Source organism: Pelobates fuscus, chromosome 2, assembly GCF_036172605.1.
Source record: "Pelobates fuscus isolate aPelFus1 chromosome 2, aPelFus1.pri, whole genome shotgun sequence".
Taxonomy (NCBI): Eukaryota; Metazoa; Chordata; class Amphibia; order Anura; family Pelobatidae; genus Pelobates; species Pelobates fuscus.
In genome coordinates, this window is record NC_086318.1 from 50,700,881 (window position 1) to 50,718,399 (window position 17,519).

Consider the following 17,519-nt stretch of genomic DNA (forward strand, 5'->3'; position numbering starts at 1 on the left):
GTGGGGCAGTGTGTGTAGTGTGTGTATGGGGGCAGTGTTTGTGGGGCAGTGTGTGTATGGGGGCAGTGTTTGTGGGGCAGTGTGTGTAGTGTGTGTATGGGGGGCAGTGTGTGTAGTGTGTGTATGGGGGCAGTGTTTGTGGGGCAGTGTGTGTAGTGTGTGTATGGGGGCAGTGTTTGTGGGGCAGTGTTTATAGTGTGTGTATGGGGGCAGTGTGTATAGTGTGTGTATGGGGGGCAGTGTGTGTATGGGGGCCGTGTGTGTAGTGTGTGTATGAGGGGCAGTGTGTGTATGGGGGCAGTGTGTGTAGTGTGTGTATGGGGGGCAGTGTGTGTAGTGTGTGTATGGGGGCAGTGTGTGTAGTGTGTGTATGGGGGCAGTGTTTGTGGGGCAATGTGTGTAGTGTGTGTATGGAGGGGCAGTGTGTGTATGGGGGCAGTGTTTGTGGGGCAGTGTGTGTAGTGTGTGTATGGGGGCAGTGTTTGTGGGGCAGTGTGTATAGTGTGTGTATGGGGGCAGTGTGTGTAATGTGTATGGGGGCAGTGTGTGTAGTGTGTGTATGGGGGCAGTGTGTGTAGTGTGTGTATAGGGGCAGTGTGTGTAGTGTGTGTATGGGGGGCAGTTTGTGTAGTGTGTTTATGGGGGCAGTGTGTGTATGGGGGCAGTGCGTGTAGTGTGTGTATGGGGGCAGTGTGTGTAGTGTGTGTATGGGGGGCAGTGTGTGTAGTGTGTGTATGGGGGCAGTGTGTGTAGTGTGTGTATGGGGGCAGTGTGTGTAGTGTGTGCATGGGGGCAGTGTGTGTATGGGGGGCAGTGTGTGTAGTGTGTATGGGGGCAGTGTGTGTATGGGGGGCAGTGTGTGTAGTGTGTGTATGGGGGGCAGTCTATGTATGGGGGGCAGTGTGTGTAGTGTGTGTATGGGGGGCAGTGTGTGTATGGGGGGGATGTGTGTATGGGGGGCAGTGTGTGTAGTGTGTGTATGGGGGGCAGTGCTTGTATGGGGGGTAGGGAGGCTTTTAATATTACATTTTTTTGTTTAATTAAAATGAATGTACTTTATGTCCCCCCTCCCTTCTTACCTTTACTGGGAGGAGGGGGACATATTTTGTTCCTTGGTGGTCCAGTGCGATTCCCTGGTAGTCTGGTGTTGGTGAGGTGAACACTAGCCCGCGCTCCAGGGCTAGAGTTCACTCTCGCGAGATTTGGAGCGTTGCCGTGGTTACCGAGAGGAGGACCTGGAGGAGCTGCAAGCTGAGCTCTCGGGTCCTCTCTCCTCTTCTTCCCTCCCCTGCCGGCTGTCAGCACAGTGCCTGCGGACCGGGGAGGGAGATCTCTGATCTCCCTCCCCGGTCCGCAGGCACATAGCAGGGCTGGTACCTGGACAATGCCAGCCCTGTATTAGCCGGCAGGGGAGAATCTCAGGGGGGGCAATTGCCCCGTAGCCTACCCCCCCCCCCCCTGGATCCGCCACTGGTGCCAGGTCCATCTAGGATTAACCCTTTCTTCTATAAACATAGCAGTTTCAGAGAAACTGCTATGTTTACACTAGGGTTAATCCAGCCTCTAGTGGTTGTCTCATTGACAGCCGCTAGAGGCGCTTCCGCGCTTCTCACTGTGATTTTCACAGTGAGAAGACGCCAGCGTCCATAGGAAAGCATTGAGAATGCTTTCCCTTGGACTGACTGAATGCGCACGTGGCTCTTGCTGCGCATGCACATTCAGCCGATGACGTCCGAAGGAGGAGGAGACTTCCCAGAGCCGAGGGAGCCCGGCACTGGAGAAAGGTAAGGGATTAACCCCTTCCTCCCCCTTCAGACTGGCGGGAGGGGGGTCATGAGGGGGGGGGGACCTATTAATACTACAGTGCCAGGGAAACGAGTTTGTTTTCCTTGCACTATAGTGGTCCTTGAAAGGTGACCTATTAAGTCACATGGTGCCATGTGACACTCAATCTTTTCTCATATTAATATTTTATTATTTATATAGCGCCATCAGATTCCGTAGCGCTGTACAATAACTTTAACCAGACAACTGGACGTATAGAAACAGAGGGGGTGGAGGGCCCTGCTCAATGAGCACACATTCTATCTAGAGGAACTTGCTGATCACCTGGCAGCTCGGTTCTGTCACTCTCTCTCAGAAGAACTGAGGGATAGTGCACCTTGTGCGCCAGAATTTTAAACCCATACGCTAGCACTAACGCAGCATTCTTTTTTACGGGCAGCTCTGATTTTCTGCCCACCTGGTCTGCATGCTGGAATGACATGCTCCATTTTTGGGCACAAGGACATTGTGAATTATGTAGCAGTAGTGCAGTATACAACTTTTTCCTTTGGTGTTGAATCATTAGCAGAAATACCAGTAGTCCATGCCGCATTTTGCTGGGTATTTGTGTTGGTTACAAAATATACAAAAATATATATCCCCTTGAGCTACAACTTGGTAGGTGATAATGGCAAAGCAGAAAATGAATTAGAGCAATTACTCGGAGCCTTCAGTAATCAGACAAACTTAGGAGGAGAATCCACTACGCTGTGTACATTCAAACACACGAAGCAAAGTAATCTAGCTATAAATGATTTGCATGGGTCTTAAATATTAATATATGCTCACTTTGATGTAGTTAGCTCGCCAAATAATGTGTAGATTTGGCATGACAATTATTTGTGAAATTTGTGTGTTTGAACTACTTAGAGCTTTATTTTACGAACAAATTATCACCCGTATAACTTTCCCTAAAGCCACAAAGTAAAACGAATCCTTTTTTCATTCATATTAATTCATCAGTAGAGTTATTTTTCTATAAGTTAAAGTGAACCTGTAATATTTATGGAAATTACCACTAAATAAAACACTAAAAATCACCTGTTATATGTTATATCTGACACAAAATATAGATATTCACACACACAAAAAAAAATCACCTGTAACTTGCATTAACATTTTACACGTGCTGCTCTTTTTTCTTGTTTGTATAGTAAAGATATATGTATATAAAAGATTTATCAATCACAGTCCAGGCACAGCAATGGCATGCAATTCAAATGAGGGGAAACACTGTAATATTGTTTTGGTTTCTCTACTTATTATAATTATTGGCATTTACATATTGCCAACTTATTCTGCAGCGCTTTACAGTGTTATAAAACGGGGAAACGTAACAATAAAGGAGAAAATTACAAAACGTTATAGGAACAATAGGTTGATGGGAAACCTGGTTAAACAAGCTTACAATCTTCTACTCGCGATGTTCATTGCAGAAAAGGGTAACATTTATAACGATGATTGACAAGCAGTCAAGATGGAGGTATAATATAGAGGTAAAGACCGTTTTGACGAGTTCTACATCTGCCATATTTCTCAGTGTAAAAGACACACTGGTGTATCCTCCTGGTATACAAATTGTCTTCCAATATGCCATTCATTTTTGATGAAATGGAAGAGGAAGTTCCCAGCATTCCAGCCTATCACATAACATATCACAGGAAACCCCATGATGCCCTCTTTACAATACAGCAGGTATTTATAGAGTAGCTCAAAAGAATTAAAGGAGATGCATGTGAATGGAATGTCCCGCACAGAGGACACAAGTTAATGAGCTGGGTCTCAGAAGGTTAAACAATGCACTTATCTATTTTAATTAAAAATGTAGAAGAAAAAAAAATTATGGAATGTCATGTATGTGCACACTGATTAGCCACAACATTAAAGGACACTATAGTCACCAGAACTACAGCTTATTGTATTTGTTCTGTTTAGCAGAATAATTCCCTTCAGGCTTTTTGCAGATAACACTGTCTTTTCAGCGAAAATGCAGTGTTTACATTACAGCCCAATGATAACTTCACTGGCCACTCCTCAGATGGCTACTAGAGATTCTTCCTGGGACAGTACTGCATTCAGTGTCTCCATCCTCATAGTTGTGCATTGATTCAATGCATCTGTATGAGGAGATGCTTATTGACCAGGGCTGTGTTTGGTTTGTGCTGGCTCTGCCTCTGATCTGCCTCCTTGACAGTCTCAGCCAATCTAATGCTTTCCTATGGGAGATCACAACTTCTGATGATGTCAGCCAAGAAGGAAGATCAGGGGCAAAGCCAGCACCATAAAGGTAAGATTTTACTATATTTGGGGAGGAAGGGGGGGGGGGGGAGGGGGAGGAGCAGGGAGGCTATTTGGTGTTTTTAACACTATAGGGTCAGGAATACATGTTTGTGTTCCTGACCCTGTAGTGTTCCTTTAAAACCACTGACAGGTGAAATGAATAACGTCAATTATATTGTTACAATGGCACCAAGAGTGGCAGAAAGTGAACAGTCAGTTCTTGTATTTCATGTGTTGAAAGCAATAAAAATGGGCAAGTGAAAACATCTGAGTGAGTTCGAAAAGTGCCAAATAGTAATTGCTAGATGACTGGGTAAGATCATCTGTAAAGCAGCAAGTCTTGTGGATAGTTCCTAGTACAAAATGTAAGGAAGGCAAGACAGGTTGTGGTGGTAGGGGACTCTATCATTAGGAGAGCAGATAGGGCAATCTGCCACTCTGATCGGCTCAACCGGACAGTTTGCTGTCTCCCGGGTGCTCGGGTCCGGCATGTTGCTGACAGAGTGGATGGATTATTGGGAGGGGCTGGGGATGACCCAGCGGTCATGGTCCATGTTGGTACCAATGACAAAGTAAGAGGAAGATGGAAGGTCCTAAAGAATGATTTCAGGGAATTAGGTAGCAAACTCAAGAAAAGGACCTCCAAGGTGGTATTCTCTGAGATATTACCTGTGCCACGTGCTACAGTGGAAAGGCAGCGGGAGATTAGAGAGGTTAATGCGTGGCTGAAGTCTTGGTGCAGGAAGGAGGGTTTTGGGTTTTTAGAGCACTGGGCCGACTTTGCGATTGGGTACAACCTATATAGTAGTGATGGATTGCACCTAAACGGAAGAGGGTCTGCAGTGCTGGGGGATAGGATGGCTAGAAGGCTGGAGGAGATTTTAAACTAGTAGTAGGGGGGGAGGGTCATACCAATCTACAAAATGAAGATAGGACAGAAAGGAGATGGGCTTTAGAACAGTATAAGGAGGGTGGAGACGGGGGGAGGGGCAAGCTCAGAACAGAGAAGCTATGTAATGTTGGTAATTCACAAAATAAACAAGAGACGCATGATATTAAATGTATGCTTACTAATGCAAGGAGCCTAAATAACAAAATGGGGGAACTAGAGGCATTAGCATACACTAAACAATATGATATAATAGGCATAACTGAAACATGGTGGGATGAGACACATGACTGGGCAGTTAACTTAAATGGGTACACATTATTTAGGAAGGATAGGAAAAACAAGAAGGGTGGTGGGGTATGATTGTATGTCAACCATGATTTAAAGCCAAATCTTAAGCAAATTGAATGCGATGAGGAAAATGTGGAAGCTTTATGGGTAAATATCTGCTTGGGGGAAAAGAAGGGAAACCAACTATTGGTTCGGATATGTTATAAACCACCTAATGTTAATATTGACGAGGAACAACAGCTGTTTGAGCAAATTGAGAAAGCTGCAAATCTTGGTAACACTTTAATTATTGGAGATTTTAATTACCCAGACATAAATTGGGACATAGGGACTAGTAGCTCAGCAAAGGGAATTAGGTTTTTAAACTTGTTAAATGACACCTTCATGTCACAACTAGTACAAGCACCAACTAGAATGGACGCTTGTCTGGACCTGGTTTTAACAAACAACGTTGATCTTTTGACCAACATTCAAGTAGGTGAGCACTTGGGAAATAGTGATCACAATATAGTGTCCTTTGAAATAAACTCAAAAAAACAAAAGCACATGGGGTATACTAAAACATATAATTTTAAAAAGGCCAATTTCAATAAGATAAGGGAAGCTTTACAATATATTGACTGGCATAAACTCTTTAGTGAAAAGAACACTGAGGATAAATGGATCATCTTCCAACAAATATTAGAAAGATACATTTCTCAGTATGTACCATTGGGAAATAAATATAAAAGAAACAAATTAAAACCAATGTGGCTTAGTAGAGTAGTAAAACAAGAGATTAAAAATAAGAAAAGGGCATTTAAAGCATTTAAATCAGACAAATCAGATGCATCTTATAAAAGATATAAGAAAGCAAATAATGCGTGCAAAAAGGCAATTAAACTTGCTAAACTTCAAAATGAAAAAATGATAGCTAAAGAGAGCAAAACCAACCCCAAAGCATTTTTTAAGTACATAAATTCTAAAAAACCCAAAAATGAAAGTATAGGTACACTTAAAACTGAAACGGGGGTGTTAGTTAATGAAGACCAAGAAAAGGCAGGAATTCTAAATAACTATTTCTCCTCCGTATATATTAAAGAAGAACCCATGGCAATAGATGTGCAAATGATTGCTACTAAAAACTTGCAGAATAATTGTAATTGGTTAACTCAAGACAATGTGCTGCAGCAACTAAAGAAAGTTAATATAAACAAAGCTCCAGGGCCTGACGGTATCCATCCACGTGTACTTAAGGAACTAAGTGTAGAAATAAGTGAACCTCTGTTTTTAATCTTTCAAGATTCTTTTCTTTCAGGAAGTGTTCCGGAGGATTGGAGGAAGGCAGATGTGGTTCCTATATTCAAAAAGGGTTCAAAATCCTTGCCTGGAAATTATAGACCTGTGAGCTTAACTTCTGTGGCTGGTAAAATATTTGAAAGGTTATTAAGGGATAATATTCAAGAATTCCTTGAGAAGAATATGGTTATCAGCAAAAATCAGCACGGTTTTATGAAGCACAGGTCATGTCAAACTAACTTGATTGCGTTCTACGAAGAAGTAAGTAAAAGTATAGATCAGGGTGTTGCAGTGGATGTGATCTATTTGGATTTTGCCAAGGCATTTGATACAGTTCCACACAAAAGATTAGTGTTCAAACTCAAGGAAATCGGTCTCGATGAAAATGCTTGTTCTTGGGTAGAACATTGGCTTAAAAACAGAATACAAAGAGTTGTCGTTAATGGTAAATTTTCAAGCTGGTCAGAGGTGGCAAGTGGTGTCCCTCAGGGGTCTGTTCTGGGACCCCTTCTATTTAACATTTTTATAAATGATCTTGAAGACAGCATTAAAAGTCATGTTTCAGTGTTTGCAGATGACACAAAACTTTGTAAAATAATACAATGTGAGCAAGATATTACTTTGCTGCAGAAGGATTTAGATAGACTGGAGGACTGGGCACTCAAATGGCAGATGAAATTTAATGTTGAAAAATGCAAAGTTATGCACTTCGGCGTAAAGAATACACAAGCAACGTATTCCCTTAATGGAAGTGAATTAGGGATAACAACACACGAAAAGGACTTGGGAATTGTTATAGACAACAAACTATGCAACAATGTGCAATGTCAATCAGCAGTGGCCAAGGCCAGTAGGGTATTGTCATGCATGAAAAAGGGCATTCATTCTCGGGACGAGAATATAATTTTGCCTCTCTATAAATCACTGGTAAGACCACATATTGAATATGCTGTGCAATTTTGGGCACCTGTTCTAAAGAAGGATATCATGGCACTAGAAAAAGTTCAGAGGCGGGCTACAAAATTAATAAAAGGAATGGAACATATCAGCTATGAAGAAAGGTTAACAAATGTAAACCTATTCAGTTTAGAAAAACGTCGCCTGAGAGGGGATATGATAACATTATACAAATATATTCGGGGCCAATACAAACCATTGTGTGGAAATCTATTCACAAACCGGACTTTACATAGGACACGAGGCCATGCGTTTAGACTGGAAGAAAGAAGATTTCGTCTAAGGCAAAGGAAAGTTTTTTTTACTGTAAGAACAATCAGGATGTGGAATTCTCTGCCTGAAGAAGTGGTTTTATCAGAGTCCATACAGATGTTCAAACAGCTACTAGATGCATACTTGCAAAGACAGAATATTCAAGGATATAATATTTCAATGTCGGGTAATAACTGCTTGATTCAAGGATAAATCTGACTGCCATTCTGGGGTCAAGAAGGAATTTTTTGTCCTAGCTTGTTGCAAAATTGTGCTTCAAACTGGGTTTTTTTTTTTTTTTTGCCTTTTGGATCAACAGCAAAAAACAAATGTGAGGAAGGCTGAACTTGATGGACGCAAGTCTCTTTTCAGCTATCTAACTATGTAACTATATGTAAGTAGCTACCAAAAGCATTGCAAGATAGGACAACTTGTGAACTGGCATCCATTGACCCCCCAATGTTCAATGATGCACATGGGATGCGAAGGCTAACCTGTCTTGTCACTGGATGAAGGTAAGTGGCTGAATGGGTTTTAACCCCTTCAGCCCTGAGGGAGGGGGGAAACCTAATAACCCTATAGTGCAAAGAAAATTAGTTTGTTTTCCTGGCACTACAGTGCTCATTTAAAGCTAGCCATGATAGCAAGGTGTCAGAGCACACTGTGCGCCAGAATTTGCAGCGCATGGGGCTGTATAGCCACACACCCATCAGAGTAACGTCATATTCCGGCTCCCGGCATCACTCTGCGGTGCGCTTAGTGTGGCTGCCCGCCCGAGAAACAACTGCCCGCCTGCACGTCTGGCCGCCTGCACGTCTGGCCTGCCCAGCAGCCCCACTGGACCCCAGGTGAAAAATCCACCCAGCTATCCCAAACGTAGGGAAGCTGGGTGGATTTAAATAAAAAAAAAAATAATGGTAATAATTGTGCGTGTGGGGAAATGTGTGTGCCAGTGAATGTGAGTGAGTGTGTGTGTTAGTGACTGTGAGTGTCAGTGAATGTGAGTGAGTGTGTGTCAGTGAATATGAATGAGTGTGTGTGTGTCAGTGAATTTGAATGAGTGTGTGTGTGTCAGGGAGTGTGTGTGTTTCAGTGAATGTGTGTCAGTGAATGTGTGTCGGTGAATGTGAGTCAGTGAATGTGAATGAGTGAGTGTGTGTGTCTGTCAGTGAGTGTGTGTGTTTCAGTTAATGTATGTGTCAGTGAATTTGAGTGAATGTGTGTGTCTGTCAGTGAGTGTGTTTGTGTCGGTCAGTCAGTGTGTATGTGTTGGTCAGTGCAGGCGTGCGTCTGTTAGTGAGTGCGTGCGTCTGTCAGTGAGAGTGTGCATCTGTCAGTAAGTGTGCGTCTGTCAGTGAGTGAGCATCTGTCAGTCAAAGTACAGCCTTAACAGGAAGGGTTGGGGAAAATTTAAATTGGGGGGGGATACCCGAGCACCGTCCTGCCCAGGGCAGCACAAATCCTTAATACACCACTGCACTACAGTGTTAAATTAACTATTTAGGTTTTTGCCCCAGCTTAGAACATTGTGACAAGGTATTTCAGCTTACCTTTTTACCCATGCTGACCTGGTTTCGCAGCTGCTGGCCCTGCCTCCATGGTTAAGATCATTAATCTTGGTGATCTCAGCCAATCCAATGCTTTCCCATAGGAAAAAATGCCACCCCGTGCCAATCAGCATCTCCTCAAAGACATACATTGATTCAATGCATCTCTATGGGGAGCGCTCAGCGTCTCAATGCAGAGCGTGGAGATGCAGGAACATAGGTGCTGCACACTGTGTTGCACTGATAGGAAGCACCTCTAGTGGCCATCTGAGTGACTGTCAATATAGTTGGTACTAGGCAGCAGTTGTAAATTTTACCTTTTCTCTGAAAAGGCAGCTTTACTTTTCTCAGTCTGCAGGGACAAGCTAAAAACACCAGAACCACTTCATTAAAGGGAAACTATAGTGTCAGGAAAACAAACTTGTTTTCCTGGCACTATAGCTCCCTTGCAGCTTCCCCCAGTGGTTAAAACTCCCTTCTGTCACTTAGCTGAGTCCAGCTCCGATGTCCCTCGGCACTGGCTCGGGTCTGCCTACACTCCCTGTTGGAGAAAGTGAGTATGGTTTGAGAAACATTCTCAGATTTAGAGCAAAATTATATGGCGGAAGGCACTACTCTACTGGAAAAAAAGGGCTTCCACTAAAAAAGCCCAAAATGCAGGATAAGGATTAGGTATTAGATGTATTCTAATGAGTATCCAGCAGTAGTTGTGGTAGATGTAATATCCCTTTTAAATCAGGAACAACGTTTTATGAATTGAAAAACTAAACAAATATTGATATGACGTAATAAGTCCCAAATATATGAAGTTCAGGAGATAAACCCCAGCTGGTTCAATAACTGAAGTTATCTGACACAAGCTAACATTGTACACTTGTATCTATACCATACTGTGCTACTTTAAAACACTGCTACTTTGAACTTTATATATTTGGGACTTCCATATTACATGTTATATCAATATTTGTTTAGTTTTATTTCGTTTTTTAACTCATAAAACGTTGTTCCTAATTTTATTATATATACATCTACCAAATATTACATCTACCAAAGCTACTCCTGGATACTCATTAGAATATATCTAATACCTACTCCTTACTACCTGGTGGAGACCTAAAGAGCATGCGCTCACATTACGATTTTCTCCTAGGAAAGCATTCTACAATGCTTTCATACAGGGTTTTGGGTGACACTGGGCGTCCCCATGTATAGTGTGAAGACGTCCAGTATCAGTTTGGCGACCAAAAGTCGCCTAACAGCCAGAAGTCCCTCTAGTGGTTGTCTTGTAGACAGCCAATAGAGGTGGCATTAAACCTCAAACTTCAGTAATTACCTTTGCAGGCCTAAGGGACCTAGGACAATGCACCCAAACCACGCTCTGAATGGATGGGGCATGCGGGATGAATACTTCCATTGTGCACTAGGCAGAGGTGCAGGCTAGAGTCTCCTGATGTTTACCTTCCTTGTCATAGAATGCAGCACGGGCCTGGTGCGGGAGAGTTTTGATCTTTCTGACATGTCTGACTGTAACTGTGTATATAAAGTGATCAGGGCCGGACTGGGATAAAAATTCGGCCCGGGCATTTTTTTATCACAGCGGCCCACTAAGAAGGGGCGGTGCAGAGAGGGCGTGTTTTGTCGTCACTAACGACAAACACGCCCCCTTCTCAAAGTGCAGGCCAGGGCAGACCATGCGCAGAGCTCTGCTAAAGAGCTCTAGCATGAGAAAAAAGCCCTGTATTTGTTCTGCACAGTGCAAGCAAATTTAATAACATGCTTGCACTGTGTTTCCTTGCAACTTGTCTCTGGTGTCTCTATAAATGGATACCAGGAGACAAAAATGCCAGGAAAGAGTATCGTGCTGTGTTTGGAGCCTGCTTGTGGGATTGTGTGTGTGTGTATAGAGTGAGCTGATTGTGGTGTGGTATTGTGTAATAAGGTCGGTTTTAGTCGTGTTGTGTTTGTGGTGTAATGTAATGCATATGTGGCTAGGGTCTGTAAAGAATGTGTGTATAGGGGATGTAGCAAGTGTGTGCATACAGGCTATAGTGTGTGTGTGTGTGTATATGTGATGTAGTGTTTGTAGAGAGTGTGTGTTTAGGGGTGTAGTATGTGTTTGCTTACAAGGAATCTAGTGTGTGTATAGGGTATCCAGAGTGTGTATGTCAGGAATGTAGTGTGTGTGTGCGTGTGTGTATATATATATTATATATATATATATATATTTGGAAGTATTGTGTATGTGTGTGTTGGGGAGGTTCGGTGTGTATGTGAGGGGTGCAGTATGTGTGTATGATGGATGCTGTGTGTGATGTGTGTGAGGGTGCTGTGTATGAGGGTGCTGTGTGTGATGTGTTTTGTGATAGTGCTGAGTGTGATGTGTGTGAGTCCTGAGTGTGATGTGTGTGAGAGTGCTGAGTGTGATAGTGCTGTGGATGATGTGTGTGAGTGCTGAGGGTGATGTGTGTGAGAGTGCTGTGTGTGAGAATGCCGAGTGTGATAGTGCTGTGGATGATGTGCGTGAGTGCTGAGTGTGATGTGTGTGAGAGTGCTGTGTATGATGTGTTTTGTGATAGTGCTGAGTGTGATGTGTGTGTGAGTCCTAAATGTGATGAGTGTGATAGTGCTGTGGATGATGTGTGTGAGTGCTGAGTGTGATGTGTGTGAGAGTTCTGTGTGTGATGGGTGTGAGAGTGCTGTGTGTGAAAGTGCTGTGATGGGTGTGAGAGTGTTGTGTGTGAAAGTGCTGTGATGGGTGTGAGACTGCTGTGTGTGATGGGTGTGAGAGTGCTGTGTGTGAAAGTGCTGTGATGGGTGTGAGAGTGCTGTGTGTGATGGGAGTGAGAGTGCTGTGTGTGATGGGAGTGAGAGTGCTGTGTGTGATGGGAGTGAGAGTGCTGTGTGTGATGGGAGTGAGTGCTGTGTGTGAAAGTGCTGTGATGGGAGTGAGAGTGCTGTGTGTGATGGGAGTGAGAGTGCTGTGTGTGATGGGAGTGAGAGTGTTGTGTGTGATAGTGATGTGTGTGCTGTGTGTGATGGGAGTGAGAGTGCTGTGTGTGATGGGAGTGAGAGTGCTGTGTGTGATGGGAGTGAGAGTGCTGTGTGTGATGGGAGTGAGAGTGCTGTGTGTGATGGGAGTGAGTGCTGTGTGTGAAAGTGCTGTGATGGGAGTGAGAGTGCTGTGTGTGATGGGAGTGAGAGTGCTGTGTGTGATGGGAGTGAGAGTGCTGTGTGTGATGGGAGTGAGAGTGTTGTGTGTGATAGTGATGTGTGTGCTGTGTGTGATGGGAGTGAGAGTGCTGTGTGTGATGGGAGTGAGAGTGCTGTGTGTGATGGGAGTGAGAGTGCTGTGTGTGATGGGAGTGAGAGTGCTGTGTGTGATGGGAGTGAGTGCTGTGTGTGAAAGTGCTGTGATGGGAGTGAGAGTGCTGTGTGTGATGGGAGTGAGTGCTGTGTGTGAAAGTGCTGTGATGGGAGTGAGAGTGCTGTGTGTGATGGGAGTGAGAGTGCTGTGTGTGATGGGAGTGAGAGTGCTGTGTGTGATGGGAGTGAGAGTGCTGTGTGTGATAGTGATGTGTGTGCTGTGTGTGAATGTTAGAAGGGATTGAGTGTTGGGGGGGTAAAATAAATAAAAAAGTATGCATTATGTCCCCCCCTCCCTTCTTACCTTTAGCCTGGGAGGGGGGGACCAGCATGCTGGTGAGTGGGTGGGGGGGACCGGCACTCCGACACCATCCCTGGTGGTCCAGTGGTGAGTGAACTCTAGCCTGAGGGCTAGAGTTCACTCTCGCGAGATCCGGTCGTTGCCATGGCAACGCGCCGGATCTCGCGAGAGGAACCCGGCGGAGCTGCAAGATAGAGCTCCACCGGGTCCTCTACCTCCCTCCCCAGCCGCAGGTCTCTCCAAGGGGGCCGGTGAGGGAGATCTATGATCTCCTCACCGGCCCTTCATTGAAAACAGCGGGGCCGGCGCTCGGATAGTGCCGGCCCTGCATAGACCGGCAGGGGAGATCCTGGGACCTTCCCCTGCCGGCCTCGGCCCATGGCCACCGCGGCCCACCGGGCATTTGCCCGGTGTGCCCGATGGCCAGTCCGGGCCTGAAAGTGATACTCGTAATACAAATACATTTGGAATAGAAGACATGTGTGACGAAACCAATCTCGCCACATTGTATTGGAGGAGCCTGGTTGCCCGCCTGCTGCCTTTGGATTATGGACCGGCAGCTAAAGGGTTAATTTTACTGTGCAGAACGATTTATTTCTCCCTTTCTGCACAGCAGTTCGGTAGATGTCACCTACCGAACAAACAGCCGTTCACCAACCTCCCCAGAGCCGTGGGAAGCCGGCCGGCGTTGTTAATTGGCCACCCAGAAGCTGGAGTGTGCTGCCAATTTACCTCCCTGAAGCTGCGGTTAATTGCCTGTTAACTGTGTGGCCGCTGTTACACTTAGCGGCCGCTAGGTGGCGCTGTTCTGGAGCTCCCCGGGCAGCCAGCACTTTTCTGCCCGGCTTTCATGCACCAAAATCGGACACTTTTCCGTGCAGGCACCGCTGAACCTCCAGCCCCTGGTTCTCATTCGTATGAATTTGGTGAATGCAGGGAAATTCGGTAGTTTATGTTTTATGTATGTAGTAACCCAGATAGCCTGCCATGGAGCCTGTTCGTATAATTAAAGACTTTAGCTCCATGGCAATTAAAATGTATTTGTGTGATCTGGGTGCCATTCACCTAATAATGTGCACCCAGACCTGAGCTATCTGGGGATATGTTACATGTCTGTGTTTTATGTATAAAATGTGTCTGTATGTATTTTAAAGTGATAGTCTGTTTCTGTGTCACCATGTGCATAATGGAGTCTGGCCTTTGTTTTAGGAGATAATTGAATTACTTCATTAATTATCTCCAGGGCAGGGAGGAGGAAACCAAGATGCATGGTGGGAAAGTATTGTGGCTGTGTGTACGAAAATGATACATGTCTGTCTGCTGTTTCAGTCTTCCATCTGGTCCCCTAGGGGAGTGTCCACCAGGTGGGAGACCTGCATAAATACAGGGGCAGGTAGCCCTGAATAAACAGACCACTGCTTGACCTTCAACACGGAGCCTTGTCTCGTTCTTGGGGGGATTCACTGTATGCTGTTGGAGATTTGACTGCTAGGAGTGTAAGTTGATGTCTGCTTTTCCTATTCATCTGCTAGCAGCTATTCGTGAGGTTCCAGCTTGGAGTGCTATCTTATTCCCTGGTATGCAGTTCGGGAGTTTGATGCATTCGCCTGTATCTAGTTCATGAGTTTTGATGTTCTGCAGTAGCTGTGCCTTTCTGAGAAAAGGGGATTATCGCCTAAACGGATTTTAACCCCTCATATGCTGAAACGGTCCGTTACAACATGATTTATCTAAAGTACAGACATTTTATTTTTCAGACATCACACAAACATATTATGTAAATCTATCTATCTATCTATCTATTATTATTATTTTATTATTTATATAGCGCCAGCAATATTCCGTAGCGCTGTACAATGGGTGGACTAACAGACACGTAATTGTTACCAGACAAAAGGACGCACAGGAACAGAGGGGTTGAGGGCCCTGCTCTATGAGCCTACATGCTAGAGGGAATGGGGTAGAGTGACACAAAGGGTATAAGTAGGGGTAATGAAATTGGTTGCTAGAAAAGTATTCACTGAGAACTTATTTTTGACAGTTGCAGGAGAGGAGTCATGCGGGGGGGGGGGGAGTTGGGGGTGGGGGGAAGCAAATGAAAACCTGCTAACAGTTTAAATGATATGCTTTCCTGAAGATGTGTGTTTTCAAAGATTTTTTGAAGGAGTGGAGACTGGGTGAAAGTCTAATGGAGACATTGGCGGATCCAGGGGGGGGGGGGGCAACGGGGCAGTTGCCCCCCCCCTGAGATTCCCCCCTGCCGGCTAATGCAGGGCTGGCATTGTCCAAGTGCCAGCCCTGCTATGTGCCTGTGGACCGGGGAGGGAGATCAGTGATCTCTCTCCCCTGCCGGCTGCCAGCACAGTGCCTGCAGAGTGAAAGAGGACCCGGGAGCTCTTACCTGCAGCTCCTCCGGGTCCGCCTCTCGCGAGCACGGAGCGTTGTCATGGTTACCACGGCAATGCTCCAAATCCAGCGAGAGTGAACTCTAGCCCTGGAGCGCGGGCTAGAATTCACTCCACACTGGAACCACCAGGGATTCCCACTGGAACCACCAGGGATTCCCACTGGGACCACCAGGGACAGAGAAATGTCCCCCCTCCTCCTCAATAAAGGTGAGAAGGGAGGGGGGAAATACATATATATATTTAAATAAATACATTTTTTTTAATTAAAAAGCTTCCCTACCCTCCCCCCCCCCATACAGTCACTGCCCCACATACACACACTGTCCCACAAACACTGCCCCCATACACACACTGTCCCCATACACACGCTGCCCCACAAACACTGCCCCATACACACACTGCCCCCCCATACACACACTGCCCCACAAACTCTGCCCCCATACACACATCACCCCACAAACACTGTCCCATACACACACTGCCCCCCAAACACTGCCCCCATACACACTGCCCCACAAACACTGTCCCCATACACACGCTGCCCCACAAACACTGCCCCCATACACACACTGCCCCCCATACACACACTGCCCCACACACACTGCCCCCATACACACACTGCCCCCATACACACACTGCCCCACATACACACACTGCCCCATACACACACTGCCCCATACAAACACTGCCCCCATACACACACTGCCCCACATACACACACTGCCCCATACAAACACTGCCCCATACACACACTGCCCCACATTCGCACACTGCCCCACAAACACTGCCCCCATACACACACTGCCCCCATACACACACTGCCCCACAAGCACTGCCCCCATACACACACTGCCCCCATACACACACTGCCCCCATAAACATACTGCCCCACACACACACTGCCCCCCATACACACACACTGCCCCCCATACACACATACACTGCCCCCCATACACACATACTGCCCCCCATACACAAAATGTCCCCCATACACACACTGCACACCCACACACACACTGCACACCCACTGCACATCCATACACACACAGACACATACAGTGCCCTACACACACTGCTGCCCCCCATACACACACAACCCCCCCATACACACACTGCCCCACACATACATACAGTGCCCCCCCATACATACAGTGCTCCCCATACACACACTGACCCACACAGACATACAGTGCCCCCCATACACACACTGCCCCCAAACACACATACAGTGCCCTTCATACACACACTGCCACCCTCACACACACACACTGCCCCACACATACACTGCCCCCTAACACACACACTGCAACCCTGACATACACTGCCGCCCTCACGCACTCACACACACACTTCACCGCTCACACACACACTGCACCTTTCACACACACTTCACCCCTAACACAAACCACTGCTCCAATACCCTATATCCCAGCAGACCTCAGGTAAGTTGTCAAACTGGTATTAAACGGTATGACTACTTACTCTGGGGTGGGATCCTGGCACTACTGGCACCATAACTACTACACTGAACTACTCTTTGGCAGAGCGTAGGGGCCTCAACGGGATATACTTGTGTATTAGGGAGGATAGGTAGGTTGGAGCAGCATTATGTAGGGACTTGTAAGCAAGCACCAGAATCTTAAATTGAGCCCTATATCTAACTGGGAGCCAATGCAGGGACTGACAGAGCAGGGAGGCGTGGCAGGTGAAGGAAAATGAGCATTGCCGCCGCGTTCATAATAGATTGCAGCAGTGCAATCTGGGAACACATAAGACCACTGAGAAGGGGATTGCAGTAGTCAAGACGAGAAAAAACAACGGCATGGACCAGCACCTTAGCCGCGTCTTGTGTTAAATAGGGCCGGATGCGAGCTATGTTTTTGAGATGGAAGCGGCAGGATTTGGTGATCGACTGGATATGAGGGATAAAGGAGAGGTCAGAGTCAAAGAGAACACCCAGGCAGCGAGCCTGCGAAGTAGAGGTGATTGTGGCGCCATTGACTTGGAGTGAGACAGAGACTGGAGTAGCAACACTTGAGGGAGGAAAGACCAGAAGTTCTGTTTTGGACAGGTTGAGTTTAAGGAAGTGAGCTATCTATCTATCATCACTTCCCAGGGTTCTTAATATT